This window comes from Macaca fascicularis, chromosome 5 (genome assembly GCF_037993035.2).
Source record: "Macaca fascicularis isolate 582-1 chromosome 5, T2T-MFA8v1.1".
In the NCBI taxonomy this organism is placed as follows: Eukaryota; Metazoa; Chordata; class Mammalia; order Primates; family Cercopithecidae; genus Macaca; species Macaca fascicularis.
This window is the reverse complement of record NC_088379.1, coordinates 173,588,959-173,605,618: the sequence shown is the minus strand read 5'-3', so window position 1 is coordinate 173,605,618 and position 16,660 is coordinate 173,588,959. Positions and strand designations below refer to the sequence as shown.

Below are 16,660 nucleotides of genomic sequence, written 5' to 3'. Positions count from 1 at the left end.
GCTCTGCTTAAGTGAAGGTCAATGCCCAGCCTGGCAATCTTTGGGGAATGAGGTGACATTTTTGTGGGTGTGAATGTATGGGTGCGTGCCTTCTATGCCTCCGGGAAGGCACATTATTGAGCAACAATCGGATAAGCAGGACCACACCACAGCAAGGCTTGTTGGGGCCCGTTCCTGAATGTCTCTTCCAGGCTCTCTACAACTGTGCATTTTTGAAGTTGAGGCAAAGACATTATACATGTGTTCATGTTCTAATTCTGTCTTTAAAGTATAATATTTAATATGTCATGCTTTGAATATTAGGCTTGCATAACTCTGCAGTAGGGGGTATTCACGCACTTTTGTTTTTATTATATTTTACATACTTAAATCTAAGGATTCGTACAAATTCATGCCAAAGGGATATGAGAATCATGTATTTCAAAAGCAATAAAATGTGTATTTTGAGATAAGAACATTGAGACCTTTGGAGGAATATGTATTTGCATTACGGGTTTCAGAAACTAAGGGGTTTTCTTTTTTTGTTTTCTTTGTTGTTGTTGTTGAGATGGAGTCTTGCTCTGTTGCCCAGGCTGGAATGCAGTGGTGTGATCTTGGCCACTGCAACCTTCGCCTCACGGCTTCAAGTGATTCACCTGCCTCAGCCTGCCAACTAGTTGGGACTACAAGTGCCCATCCCCACACCCAGTTAAATTTTTGTATTTTTAGTAGAGATGGGGTTTTGCCATGTTGGCCAGGCTGGTCTCGAACTCCTGGCCTCAAGTGATCCACCCGTCTTGGCCTCCCAAAGTGCTGGGATTACAGGTGTGAGCCATGGCGCCCAGCCCAGAAACTAAGTTTTGATTCTTAGGAATGTGTTAATTGACTCGTGAAGCTCTGGTTCTCTCTGAAGTGTATAGGAAACAGGCATCAGTTGAATGCTGATGGTCACAGAAAGTCATGGAAAACCCCCTGGTTCAGGGCTGACTTTGGAGAGGGTAGAACAATCCCACCTTCAATGGAAAAAGACAGAAGTACAAAAAAGATTTCAGTGCTCTATGAAAACCAGAGATACTTCCTTCTCCTGGGAAGGTTAAAAACCAAGCTTAGGTTCTCTCCTTGTATTGGGTTTGTCCTGAAGATCGCCGGCACTTATGTATCAGACCCATCTCCGTAAGGACCTGTTAACGAGCAGGCAGCACTGGAGAGCTACCCACGGGTGCGGCTCCGTGGTTATTGATTGTGTGAACTTCAAATAGCCTGGTTATTCTCCGGGCAGAGGGGTACACAAAAAAGCACAGGGCAGGACCTTGCCTGAAGGGAGACGGGCTTTTCCATTCTCGCCAGCAATCCAACATTTAAATGCTAGCAAATTCTTTTAACTAAGCTTGAGTAACCCGAGTCTGAATATTACTAGAAAGGGCATAACCTTAGACAACCATTTCCAGAGTAGATGTTGCTAGTGATAGAAAGAAATCATTAGAATCGGTTTGCCTTTCCTGACCTATTAATTTTGCCCTCTCCCTCAACTCAGCCTTGACCTTCCAAGACCCCTCTCTTCCTTTCTCCGAGCCTCTGTCTCCTGCAGAGATAGCACCGTTTCCCTTCAAGTAAAAAGAGTAGATTTGGATGTCTGCCTGTGCTTGGTATGGATGTTGCTGAAGGCTCTGTACATAGAAGGAAACTTGTGCATGGCCTCATTTGGGAGAGATGAAATATTTTAATAGCAGTGTTTATATTCTCAATCTGTAGATAACTAAAAACCAGCAAGATTTTACATTGGGCTTTGAAATGAAAAATATCACCCACTCAATGGAAATACAAATTTCATTCCTCCTGCCCTCTGGCCCTTTCAACATTATGAGTGTTCCTCTAGATTTTCCTGCTCTCCTTGAGATTTCTGAGTCACCACAGAGGGAGACCCAATATGATGCCTGGCCAAGTTTTGCAGGTTTAGCATTCTCAAGAAAAGCAGACTTAAAAGGTTTCCTTTCAGAGTTCCCTAAGCTCCTCAGACAGTCTGGAGCAGAAACTGTCCTGGGACCCATGATAGAGCAGAGAAGAATTGTAGCAGGCAGGGGGAGTTCAAAAGGGTAACGCCAGCCCACAGTTGAGTTCTAGGCAGCAGCTTTGAGACCAGCCCAGCCCCGTCTCTCGCAGACCGAGGCAGAGACACAGAGTTCCCAGACTTTGTGCTCAATCTCAACCTTTCAAGCTTTGCACTTTGAAAGATTCAAGCCTGAAATTCCCAATTCTTTCTCCTCTGTCCAAAGACGAGACCTTATACAGATGAGGCAAATTTTTCCATGTCACCATAAGGATAGTTCTAACAGATAGTTTCAGGGCAGGCATGTGCACAGATACACTCTTCCAGGATTGTGTGAGTGGAAATCTGATTTATAGAAGCCAGGAGAACAGCTCATTTTTCATATTTGACTGGGATACAATGGATGTTCTTCACTGGAAAAGTCACCGATACACACTCAAATGAAACACACACAGGCCGGGCAGTGGCTCATGCCTGTAATCCCAGCACTTTGGAAGGTTGATGCGGGTGGATCACGAGGTCAGGAGATCGAGACCATCCTGGCTAACATGGTGAAACCCCATCTCTACTAAAATACGAAAAATTAGCCGGGTGTGGTGGCGCGTGCCTGTAGTTCCAGCTACTTGGGAGGCTGTGGCATGGGAATTGCTTGAACCCAGGAGGTGGAGGTTGCAGTGAGCTGAGATGGCAGCACTGCACTCCAGCCTGGTGACAGAGTAAGACTCCAACTCAAAAAACCAAAAGAAAAAACATACCATTCAAATTCGCTGCCATGGCCAGATTTATCTATTTTTATATTAGTCTATGCTCTCCAAAAATAAACTGAGTCTATGTGACACATGCTGAATGAAAACAATTTTAATAAATAGATCATATGCATATAGTCATGCACATAGTATATAAATGTAAGAAACTTTTCTGAAACTAATTGCCCTGAACCTATTAAATAGAACATATCTTTGTTTCTTCCCTCTATCCTTCATCCTGACCTTTATTTCACTGTCTGAGCATCCATGTCTTAAAGTGTTCCAGGTTCAGGGTAATTAATGTGAACATTCAAAGAAGAGCACTGACAGGTAGACCAGATGTTGTAGCTTTTCCTTTTTTGACACGGCTTTTATATGCTACAGTTTGGACAAACTAAAGTTTGCTCACTGATATTGTGGCTCCCAGGGTAGGACATATCCAATTAATTACAATCTCATGTGTTATAAAAGAGCAGTATCAAACATCAACCGAAATACAGATAAGAGAATCGGGGATTCCAATGGAATGGGGATAGGAGAGGAAGTCGGGTAAACTTCATGGAGAAGGTAACATTTGAACTTCGTCTTGAAGGATGAACAGGAGGTTTTCCAAAAGGTCAAATGGGGGAGATGAGGGAAGATTCTAGGAGCTTACAGGGAGTATGGAAGTCTGAGCCATGGTGGGTATGGGTAACAGGTGGGCAATGGTGGAGACAAGCCTGGAAAGATGGGCTGGTGTAGGGGTAAAAGCCAGGCTTGGACTGAGGTCTTCCAATGAGGGTAAGAGGAATGATATAAGACCAGAGGCCGGGCGCAGTGGCTCATGCCTGTAATCCCAGCACTTTGGGAGGCCAAGGTGGGAGGATCACCTGAGGTCGGGAATTTGAGACTAGCCTAACCAACATAGAGAAACTCCGTCTCTACTAAAAATACAAAATTAGCCAGGCGTGGCGGTACAGCCCTGTAATCCCAGCTACCTGGGAGGCTGAGGCAGGAGAATCTCTTGAACTCAGGAGGTGGAGGTTGTGGTGAGCCGAGATCATGCCACTGCACGCCAGCCTGGGCAACAAGAGCGAAACTCTATCTCAAAAAAAAAAAAAAAAAAAAAAATCAGACACAGGGAGTAAATAAACCTCAGTATGTAAGGAAAACCATGAATGCTGACATTTTTATTAAAAATAATGTATTGGTATTAGCCTAAGTTAACAATGTTATCTGTGGATACTGCAATTTGGGCAGCTATTGTTCAGCTTTGTACAATACTATGCATATATATTAATTGTACAGTGAACAGGGAGAAATCATTCAATGTGTATGTTCAGAACAGGGAGAACTGGCTGGAGAGCAGGTCATGTGTAAGGGCCTGGTGGCTGTACCCAACCACAAGCACAGTCTGTGGCACGAGATGATGATGGAGGCTGAAATAACTAATGCAAAGGCAAACTTAAGGGAAAAGCAGCACAAGGTCTAGATGAAGGGCAGAGGTAGTGGTGGAGGGTTGGGTTGTTACAGTCCCAGTACTTCCTGGGCTCTTATTTGGCCGGTTGTGAAATGTTGCATCCAGTTCTAGGGACCATAATTTAAAGAGTTGAGTCTGTCTGGAAGAGGACTGTTAGGAGGAGGAAGAATTCTGAAAGCCAAGTCATAAAAGCAAGATTTACAATATCTTGAGATGTTTATACTAAAGAAGAGATAGCTTACAGGGTCATTGCAGCCATCTTCAAATACTTGATGAGCTGCCATACCAATGAGATAAGACCCATCCTCTACAGTTCTCAAAATTAGAACTAACACCAATAGCTGGCAGTTAGAGAGAGGCCAGTTTTGGCTAGATGTAGAAAAACAACTTTAAGTGACCATGTTGTTGCTAGAATGACTGAGATCATATCCAACAGCTTCATAGTTGATAAGTGACTCATTCTAAGGCACAGTGACTTCTCCCCAAGGTCGTTCAGCTGATCAGTGGAAGAACAAGCACTGAACCAATTCCCATGCCTCCCAATCCTACATTATTTCTCCCTCATTACGCTGTCTTGCAGCCACTACAGATGCCCATCATGGCTTGGCCTTCTCAGGAAGCGGGCTCTCCATCTCTGCATGTGTCCATTCGCAGGCTGGATGACCGCCTGCCTTGGGAGATCCCAGGGAATGTCTGTGATGGGCAGAATGTTGGAATGGACAGTCCCTAAGACTGCTTTCAAGTCCATGACACTACCATTTGAGTTTTGGGAAGTGACCTGAAAATTTGGGTTCTTTCAGGTAGAACTCTAGTATTCACTAAAAAGAAGTCTAGGAACTTATTTTTTAAGTGAAAGCAAGTCTATTACGAAACTAAAGGAGTAAAAGAATGGCTACTCCATAGGCAGAGCTGCCGAGAAGCCTAGGAACTTACGAGCAATGGTTGGCGTACAAAAAAGGTGGAAAAAACTTCTTAGTACACTTTTCCAGTTTCTTAAGAACTTATTGTGGTTACTATTGGTATTATTGCATTGATATTATCACTCCCACACCTCACATTTGGCAGGAGTCAGGGGTGTGTTGGGTGGGGAAGAAAATCTTCCTGCTTTGGTCCTCACTCTGCCAACCAGAAACTGTGAAATCCCTACAGAAAGGGACTAAGCCCATACGGGTGTGCCCAGAGCCATGGCAGAAAGCCACCTGGACATGGTCACAGAATAGATTATAATAACACTCAAAGCATTTTCATTCAGTTTGGCCTATGCCAAGAAAGACACACCCTCTTCTCTTCCTCCCAACCCCTACCCACCACACTTAAAATCCACACCCCCATGAGTAATTCAGCCATTTATTTGGCCCACAATCAGAGGTAAAGGGCTGAATTGCTGACCTCACTAGTTCATATCCAGATCCTGAATCTACACTTAAAAGAATGTACGGCACCGGATTTCCCTCATTACCACTGAGCTGCAGATGACAAATTCATTAATTAAAAGTTACTTTCTGGCTTCTGGTATGTCTGTTCTTTGGGAAAGAGATTACCATCTGTGGCAAACAGTAATTTAGCTTATAAAACCGGAACCCAGTTCTGCAGTGTGAGCTGGCTCTGAACTTCTTGTCCATGAACATGTGGCTAAATTAAGACCACATTGCAAAGTGGGTGATAGTGGGATGTAATATCACCTTGGCTCTGAGGTCATCCCATGCTCCCAAGTACCCATTCTGACTTGCATTACCTTGAGTCCTCTTTGGATGGAATTTCCAGAAGATTCCTACCCTTGTGTTCCCTTTCCCTACAAAATGCAGCCGTTCCTAATCTCTCATGTCCTCTGGGCCATTCTCTGTGTCTCTCAAGATGGCTACTCATTATTTAGCAATTGTCTCCTCTTCTTCTTCTACTCTGTTTTTCCTTCCCCCTCCCTCAGCATCATCACTTCCTATTTTCAAATATTATGCTGTACGTTTTACATACATGATCTCATTTGTTCATCATTCTTTTTATCTTCATTTTTTCAGATGATGGCAATAACTCGCCCAGGTTAAAGCTAAGGACTAGAGATTAGATTCAGACTAAATTTTTCTGACTAAGCCTGATAACCAACACATTGTAACAGAAGACCTAGAGGGGAGGCTACTGACTACAAAGAAATGATGTTCTTTCCAGTTTATATTGGAAATGGCATATTGGGCAGCGTATAAACCCTTGATGCAAACAAGAAAAAGTTATCCGATGCAAAAGAGAGACTTTAAGTGAAGCTAACTCAGCATGCTGTGACCAGGAGGAAGCAATGGAAAGAGATGACGAAGGTGTTGTTTATTGACACTTGGCTCCAAGAGAGGTGTGGGAACCCAAGGAGCAGGTTAGAGAGAAAAGAAAACTTGCTTAGAGGTGGTATGGTCATCGCTAAGCAAGTCTTTGAGATGAATCTCAAAAAGATGAATCTGAGAAGCTGGAAGTCTTTTTGCCTAACACATAGAGACCGGTTAGAAAGCGTTTGGAATAAACATACTGAGAGGGATTTTTCTGAGCCAGAAAAAAAAATATCTCTAAAAGTTGGGCACACTGGCACACATCTGTAGTTGGAGGTACTCTGGAGGCTGAGGTGAGAGAAACTTTTTTTTTTTTTTTTTTTTTTTTTTTGAGACGGAGTCTCGCTCTGTCGCCCAGCCCAGGCTGGAGTGCAGTGGCGCGATCTCGGCTCACTGCAAGCTCCGCCTCCCGGGTTTACGCCATTCTCCTGCCTCAGCCTCCCAAGTAGCTGGGACTACAGGCGCCCACAACCGCGCCCGGCTAATTTTTTGTATTTTTAGTAGAGACGGGGTTTCACCGTGGTCTCGATCTCCTGACCTTGTGATCCGCCCGCCTCGGCCTCCCAAAGTGCTGGGATTACAGGCGTGAGCCACCGCGCCCGGCCGAGAGAAACTCTTGAGCCCAGGAATTTGAGGCTATAGTGTGCTATAACTACACCTGTCAATAGCTATTGTGCTGCAGCCTAGACAACATAGCAAGATCCTGTTTCTAAAAAAATGTTTTAAAATGTTCCTAGGGCCAACATAGAGTGAGTTTTCCAGCCTAGAGGTGATTTATTTTATAAAATATATTTTAAATATATTTTATATCAAAATATCATATGTAATATAGAAATATATTACTTATAGGAAAAGGATAGAAATTGGTCCTGTATTAAATTATGTTATCTTAGGTCAAGTAACAAGGGTCCATTATTCACTACTCTATTCATGCATATGTTTATTCATTTTATTCATCTATAAATATGTACTGAGCACTCACCGTTTACAAAGTCCCGTATCTATAAGAAGACATATAGTAAGTATACTCTCTAAAGGAATTTCTTTCTTTAAAGTGGTTTCTTTTTCCTCCCATATTCATACCCGTGGCACTCTGATATCCACAAGGATGCTGGTTAATATGACTGCAGTAAATATTTATAGGTGAATAAAATGAATAAACATATGAATAAATAAATAGAGGCATGAATAACGGACCCTTGTTACTTGACCTAGAAGAACATGATTTAATACAGGACCATGTGGGAGAGGGCTTTGGAGGCTCTGAGGCTCACTCGGGGAGGAAACAGACAAAGGTGTGTGGGAGGCCTGGTCACTCCTGACCTGATGGAAAGGGAGTTGCATTCATTTCATTCATTTCTTTTCAGTTCTGGATTTTTGTACCTGATGCTGATCTAAAACAAAAACCATGGCCACGGTACAATGGCTCCATGCACAGGTGTTTTATGCTCTCTCTATCCCAGAGCATCCCTGAGCTTCTTAACTCACTCAGAGTAGAAGTCAGCTTGTCCCACCTCCTGCTGCTGTGGTACCAGGGCAGCATCCCCAGGGAAACACCTTTTGCTCATCTCCTAGTGTCTTTTCTGTCAGTGTGTGGCTTACAAAAAACCAGTCATCTACTTCATTTAAATACCTTGGACATTGTGTGGCCTAAAAGTGCCATGTGTCTTCAAATCTTACTCAACCTCTTACTCCATGTGCTGTGGAATGGCTGTGAACCTCTGTTTCCTCACAGGTGGAAAGGAGACAATGCCACCTGCTTAGCAGGTGAGAATTAAATGACAATTAAATGGAAGATTCTAATTAGAGTACCTGGCACATAGTAGGTACTCTATGCTATTTGAAGATTGGGTCTACATTTCATGGAAATACACTGAAATAATTACATATATTAAAACAGTATTGTAACTGATTTCAAGCTCTGAGATAAAAATATATCAAATTCTATAAAGAATGGCATTTTTAAAGTTATACTTTAAGTTCTGGGATACATGTGCAGAATGTGCAGGTTTGTTACATAGGTATACACGTGACATGGTGGTTTGCTGTACCAACACGTCATCTACATTAGGTATTTCTCCTAATGCTATCCCTCCCTTTGCCCCCTACCCTGATGGGCCATGGTGTGTGATGTTCCCCTCCCCGTGTCCATGTGTTCTCATTGTTCAACTCCCACTTATGAGTGAGAACATGCCATGTTTGATTTTCTGTTCCTGTGTTAGTTTGCTGAGAATAATGGTTTCCAGCTTCATCTATGTCCCTGCAAAGGACATGAATTCATCCTTTCTTATGGCTGCATAGTATTCCATGGTGTATATGTGCCACATTTTGTTTATCCAATCTATCATTGATGGGCATTTGGGTTGGTTCCAAGTCTTTGCTCTTGTGAACAGTGCTGCAATAAACATACGTGTGCATGTGTCTTTATAGTAAAATGATTTATAATCCTTTCAGTAGATACCCAGTAATAGGATTACTGGGACAAATGGTATTTCTGGTACTAGATCCTTGAGGAATCACCACACTGTCTTCCACAATGGTCAAACTAATTTACACTCCCACCAACAGTGTAAAAGCATTCCTATTTCTCCACATCCTCTCCTCTGTTGTTTCCTGACTTTTTAATGATTGCCAGAGAATGGCTTTGTTTGTTTGTTTGTTTGTTTGTTTTTGAGATAGGGTCTCATTCCAGTTGCCCAGGCTGGAGTGCACTGGCACAATCTTGGTTCACTGCAACCTCAACCTCCCAAGCTCAGGCAATCCTCCTACCTCAGCCTCCCCAGTAGCTGGGATGACAGGAGCATGCCACCATACTCGACTCATTTTTATATTTTTAGTAGAGACGGGGTTCCATCATGATGGCCAGGCTGGTCTTGAACTCCTGGACTCAAGCCATTTGCCCGCATTGGTTCCCAAAGTGCTGGGATTACACGTGTGAGCCACTGCACCCAGCCGAGAATGGCATTTTTATGTGTTTTAAGTTCAGTAATGTGTAAATGCTCAATAAATGTTTGCAATTATCACATGAAGCAATTTAAAATAATCAGAATTTGTATGGATGAGTCCCAAGTTATTTCACAATGTTTATGACTATTACGAAATGAATTTTTAAGAGATCCCTAAAAACAGACCTGTCGTCCTTTCTTTTCTTCCCTTATAAATGAAAACCATAGGGAAATAAGACTGAGTTTGGAGAAGAATAAGAGAGTATTCCAAAGTGATAAAACCTAAACATGGTTCATTAGGAAAGAATGACTAAAATTCTAATCCTGTGCACGTCCAGGATTATGAGGGATGCAAAACGAATGCCATTGACACTAGGACAGAATATTTCCTGCCAAGTGCGGTGGCTCACGCCAGTAATCCCAGCACTTTGGGAGGCAGAGGCAGTGGATCACTTGAGCCCAGGAGTTTGAGACCAGCCTGGGAAAGATGGTGAAACCCCATCTCTACCAAAACAAAAAACAAAAAAACAAACAACAACAAAAAGAGCTGGGCATGGTGGTGTGTGCATGTAGTCCCAGCTACTCAGGAGGCTGCGGCAGGAGAATAGCTTGAGTCCAGGAGGCGGAGGTTGTAGGGAGCTGAGACTGCACCACTGCCCTCCAGCCTGGGCGACAGAGAGAGACCCCAGTCTCAGAAAAAAAATTCTCAAAGCCACTTTCTGGCTACCTTACAAAGAAAGGTGCCATATATAATATTATATTTCATGTAAATCCTGTGGATATGACTTTAACTGGAGAGAGAGAATCTCCGAGTTTCACATGCAAATAAGCCAGAGACTCTGGAGTAGCCCTACGGCGGACCACAGGAACACAGGGGACTCATTGGTGAAACTTCCAGTTGGAGAAATGCTGAGCCAAAGACAGAGGCTTTGGAAAACACTGTGGGAAAAATATACTCCATGGAAATGTGTGTCTTAAAACTTTTCCGTATGAGACACTAAAAATATTTCTTCCTCCACAGCCGTGTTCTAATATATAAGTAGATATTCATGTAAGTAGTTTATGAACTACTAAGAAGGAAAGAACAACAGAGATTTTTCGTCTTTCGTTCAAACTTAACACTGATAAACACTTTGACTTACAACTCAGTCCTTGGGTTGCAAGAATGACTGAAAACAAAAAATGCATCGGACATTTCTAATGCGGCGCATTTCTTTTCCTTGAGATGGTAATTCCTATTTCCCTGTAGCTTTCCATCTGCTGAGGTTGAGCCATCCATACTTCTTGAGAAGGGCAGAACTCGATGGATAGCAAACAACCATTGTTCCATTTTGACATCAAAATACATTTTGAAAGTTGTAAGAAAAACAATAGGCATAAGCGTCTAGGTTTCAATTTCAAGAGCCAGGCACCCGAAGGAGAAAACAGAAAAGTCTTTTCTTGGTTTCCCATAGCTGGACATTCAATATCCAGAATCTATCTTTGGACATTGAAGCCAAAGAATTTTCCAGCATGCTCCTGGGTGAGATGGATGTTAGGTATCGGGTTTCTCTCCACAGAGGGAAGTAGTAAAACTCCTGGACTGGGGGAATATTTTTTAGGAGAAATTTGGAGGGATGAGACTATGGTGAAATTGCTCCTTGGGTTCCTTCTGAGGCACCCAGTACCCCCTACTCCCCTGTAACTCACGAGAAAGAGAAGAGATGAAGGAGATTATAGAAGCCTCATAGATTTGAGGGCAAAATGAAAATCAGAAAACCCCCATGCTGCAATTTGGTATTTGGAAGTAGGTCAGCAAGCCCAGAGCCAAAAGGAGGTAGTTGCAGTAGGGTAACCAAGGGCTGGCTGTGTTTAGGACCCCCACACCCATTGCCAGAGTAACTAAGGGGCTGGCTGTGTTTAGCCCCGCCCCCCGCCCGCACCCATTGCCAGAGCCAGGAACGAGGGAGAATCACAAGTTCCCAAACGCTCCTGTGGCTGTGAGATGAGAAGGCCAAAGAACCTGACAACCCTGCAGCCAAGATGAGGAGGGCAGAGTCTGTGCAGACTGAGGCTGGAAGGCAGAGGAGATTTGCAATGAGGACAGAGGCTGACCCGTCAAACACAGGGGGAAGTGCCGCGTGGAAACACCAGGCAGGGAGAGAGGCCTCATGCCTTGCAGTTGTGACAGCACGTAGCTTTCTTTTTCTCTTTTTTCTTTTTTTTCTTTTTCTTTTTTTTTAGACAGTCTCTGTCACTCAGGCTGGAGTGCAGTGGTGTCATCTCAGCTCACTGCAACCTCTGCCCTCTGGGTTCCAGCGATTCTCATGCTTCAGCCTCCCCAGTAGCTGGGATTACAGGCGTGCACTACCACACCTGGCTAATTTTTGTATTTTTAGTAAAGATGGGGTTTCACCATGTTGGCCAGGCTGGTCTTGAACTCCTGGGCTTAAGCAATCCACTGCCTCCACCTCCCAAAGTGCTGGGATCACAGGCGTGAGCCACCGTGCCCAGCAGGAAATATTCTATCCTAGTGTCAGTGGCATTCTTTTTGCTTCCCTCATGATCCCGGACCTGCACAGGATTAGAATTTTCGTCACTCTTTCCTAATGAGCCATGTTTTTAGGTTTTATCCCTTTATAATGCTCTCTTATTCTTCTCAAAACTCAAAGTCTTATTTCCCTGTGGTTTTCTTCTCACAGGTTCCTCTCTCCCTAAAGGTTCGAACAAAGAAAGGATGGATGGGTGGGGTCCTTTGAGGCTGAGTATGGTAAATGCTACAGAGATTGAGTTAACCTGGAAGAAGTGTGGTTTGAAACAAGAAGTGACTCAGTTTCCTTGAATAGGTGAGTGAGGTCTAGGTACTGTTCTGCCAAGTAGAGCAAGTTGAGTTCATATATTATAAATAAAGGTGCTTTTCTGCATGTGAATGGTACTGTGCATCTTAGAATCCTACTATACACGAATACTTGGGGGATGATTGAACTGGAGAAGCGGAGAAAGGATAAGATTGGTGGGGTCAGTATAATGAAGCATATATTGTTTCTATACTTTTTTTTTTTTTGAGATGGAGTCTCACTCTTGTCACCCAGGCTGGAGTGCAGTGGCACGATCTCGGCTCACTGCAACCTCTGCCTCCCAGGATCAAGCGATTCTCCTGCCTCAGCCTCCTGAGTAGCTGGATTACAGGCATGTAGGCCCGCTACCACGCCTCGCTAATTTTTTTTTGTATTTTTAGTAGATACAGGGTTTCACCATGTTGGCCAGGCTGGTCTCAAAACTCCTGACCTCAGGTGATCCATCCGTCTTGGTCTCCCAAAGTGCTGTGATTACAGGCATGAGCCACCGTGCCTGGCCTTGTTTTTATACTTTTAATTTAAGAAATCCATTTGCACAGGCCCAGCCCATTGATGTGTGAGTCTAGCATGTAGTATTTTTTGGTGAGAGAAACTAGGGATTTCAACTATGTGCAAGCGGGGGATGTGGGAGGGAAAAAAATTTTAAAACATTTAAAATTTACTGTTCGTGGTTACAAGTTTCCTTAGGAGACATAATATTTTTTTTTCTCTAGTCTAAAAAAATAATTTGGACTAACCTCAAAAAAGCTGGGTTTAATGTTTCTCAGACTGTTTCCAAGCAGACTAAAATACCAACAAACTCATATCCACAGAGAGAAGTTTATGGTTCACCAAGTTTGCATGATTCATGCTGAAGAACCTACACGCCTGAGATGCCTGGATGTGCCTTCTGAATGCAACGTGTGGAACACGCACACCAAAGCAGTGGGTTCTTTAGAAAGACTGCCTGATGGGGAGGGCCGCTGTAGAGAAAGTGGAGTCACTGAAAGGAAGACAGGAGAAAGAGGACAGGCAGCATTTCACATTCAGTTTGGATCTGTACGGGAAAAGCATTCTGGTAGCAGCTTTGGAAATTTGAGTTGGATCAATAGCTGAGCCAACAGTTTGAGATGCTTATTCAAATCCTCTTCAAAGCAACAGCTCTTGAGCTTGAAAAGATGAGTTGTAAACATTAAAAAAAAAAAAATAGCAGGAAGGAGCCATCAGGATAGCTGAGCCAACTATGCTCAAACTGTCAGAATTGGAGAACTAATTTAATATAAATGAAAGAGCATTTTAAATGGTCCCTAGGATTAAATATGTTGTTATTATTTTGAGATGGAGTCTCGCTCTGTCGCCTGGGATGGAGTGCAGTCGTGTGACCTCAGCTTGCTGCAACCTCCAGCTCCCAGGTTCAAGTGACTCTCCTGCCTCAGCCTCCCAAGTAGCTGGGATCACAGGCATGTGCCACCATGCCCAGCTAATTTTTGTATTTTTAGTAGAGATGGGTTTTGCCATGTTGGTCAGGCTGGTCTCAAACTCCTGATCGCAGGTAATCTTCTGCCTCGGCCTCCCAAAGTGCTGGGACTACAGGCGTAAGCCACCACACCCGGCCTAAATATGTTAATTTTTATGAAAAGGCTTTGTAAATTCTAAAGTGGTATGATGGATATCTGTTACTACTGCCATTGTCATTTTTACTTAGTCATCACTGCTGCCAACAGCTACAGCAGCCCAGAGGTGATGTGTCACATATCTCACCGTTGTGGCCCTTTGGCCATGAGGTCTAATTACAGATGGACATGGAACTGTCCTGAGATTTACTTCTTTCTGTCAGAAAATAATCATGATGCTCATTTGAATCACAGAAATGGCTATAAGTAAATTAATAAATGGAAGTTGTTCTCATAATAGAAGATTCAAATTATTTCTTAACATTTCCATTATTACCTCAAATCATTACATGGGCATCCAATATAAATGATACTAGCAACCTCCCTAGTCAGTAATGACACCATCATATTTAGGGCAGCAGTAACCTGAGTAATGATTCTTTTTGACAATTTAGCCTTTCAGGCATTCACCCTAGGATGCTTTTTCGACTTGGCAACGTAATACATTGGGATTTAGAAGTTATCTAAAATTTTTCACCTTGTAGATAAGAAACCTGAGGAAATAAACTTCTCCAGCTAGGTACTGTATCAGTTTTCTGTTTGTCCTCACAGCTAATTCCTTGAAAGATCTGTTTGTATTTTATGGTGTCTACTTTCCTACCTTTCCTTCTTTCAACACACTTCACTCAGGTTGCTGTCTCCGCCCCTTCCTGGCATGTCAACCAGGACCTCGTCTTGTCCAATTCAAAAGATTATTCTCAGTCCTCATTTGTTTTGGACACTCTGCAGCATTGATAGAATGAATCACTCATTTCTTTTCTTCCTGAAACATCGTCCTCATCTGGAAACTCTTCTGGGCTTTCCATCTTACGGGGTACCCCTTTTCACCTTCAGCCTCTAATGCTAGAGTGCTTCAAGGCCAATTCTTAGAACTTCTATTTACATTCACTCCCTTAAGAGACAGCAAATAGTCTCATGGCCTTAAACACTATTTCTCCTGTGGTGACTCTCAAGTTTATATCTTGAGTCCAACATCTTTGTGATTTGTATTTTGAGCTGCCTACTTGATACTCCTATATGGAAATCTATAAACACACCTCAAACTTAACCTGGCCACAGATCTCTTGGTTCTCTCCCACCTCCCAAATTGCTCCTCCTTGACCGTCACCACATCCATAAATAATACCACCTTTCACGCAGTTCTTAGACCAAAACTCAATAGTTACCCTCAATCCTTTTCTTTCCCTTACATCCTGAGTGCTAGCCATCAGAAAATCCCATTGTTCATGTCTTGAATCCCCATCACTTCTTTATTTTTCAATAGCTGTCTTTTATTATTAAAATATCATAAATAGGTCTTAGGAATTATCCGACATCTTGTTTCTGTAGCTGTACAACTCTTAGATCTTACTCATCAGTCTGTCCCTTTTTCAGAGACATAGATACCATCCAAAAATGTTCTGATATCCTGGTTTTTAGCTGTTGTGGCTTGCTGAGTCAAAGCAGCTGAATTTGAAACTAGTTCAATGTCATTTCCTTTAAGGATGAACTCATCTTTCTGGGCTTGGGATACTGAACAAGCAATACCTGGGCTCACCCGAACCCTGCAGATATATTTTTTGCTCAAGAAAGTTCTGACTTCTACAATACAGCCATTCTCCTGCATAATGACATTGATGGGGAAGTGAGTGCAGAGACCTCATCTTGTCACAGATGCCCAGTGTAATGCCCTTGATCATCTTCTGTGCATGACTACAGAGAGCATGCACGGCAGCCAATTCCTGTCTTCTCAGCATTTGTCAATCCGGAGCCTCTGCTTTTTCTTTCCAAGGAGCCCGAGTTCTATACTGACGTGACTGAAGTCCCTCTGCAGGGCTCCTTTGGGGCCTTTCACAATAACTGTGTCCCTTCAGAGTGGTGTTGACATTTTCTGGAACGTGGACAGTCTGATCACTGAGAATAGCCTTCATTCTGCAGCAGATGCAGCTCCCATCACTTCTTATTGCCTCCACTAACTACTTCCACCCCACAAGCCACCATGGTTTCTGGACTGAACTATAATAACACATCAAGGGGTGTTGCTGGCTTTCTCGCTACCTCCAGACTATTCTTCATGCAGCTGCCAGTGTGCTATTTAAAAGATTAAATTAGATCATATAACTTCCTTGCTTGGAATTTTCTTGTGGCTTCTCATCATACATTGAATAGACATCAAAGTCCTCACCCTGGCTTGCAAGTTTCCTGTTTATTTCTCCAATCTCACCTTCTACTGTATCCCCCTTTGCCATCACTTCCTATGCACTCTGACAGCCTCTCTCATCTCTTACTCTTAAGCTCCCACATGTCAAGCTTCTGTTCACTAAGGACTTAAAAACGTGATCTTTCCCTGTTAGAAATGTTCTCCCCCAAATCTCTGTATGGTTTGCTCTTTTATATAATTCAAGTCCCTGCCTATATTTTACTCCCACGATCCTCCATCTAAATTAGATTCCTCAACTTTGTGGCCCTTGTCTATCCCTCTACCCTGCTCTTTTCTTTTTAGTACTTAACAATATCCCACATTATATTTTTTTGTACTTGTTTTCCTATTAACTGCCTCCCAGACTAAAACGTCAACTTCATGAGGGCAGAACCTTTGTTTGTCGTATTCCTTGTTCTATTCCTGTGTGTGGAATAATGCTTAGCACAGTTGAGCACTAAGCAATGTACACTAGGCATTCTTTGAACATCTGTATAGTGTGTATTG

General features: G+C 43.0%; 1 protein-coding gene and 1 pseudogene across 14 annotated transcripts in view; both read right to left on the bottom strand.

Moving 5' to 3' along the window:
* PALLD (palladin, cytoskeletal associated protein) overlaps nucleotides 1-16,660 on the bottom strand; it is a 434,802-nt gene that overhangs the window by 157,284 nt on the left and 260,858 nt on the right. The gene's annotated exons all lie outside the window — the stretch shown is intronic.
* On the bottom strand, nucleotides 15,205-15,997 carry LOC141410355 (large ribosomal subunit protein uL6 pseudogene; annotated as a pseudogene).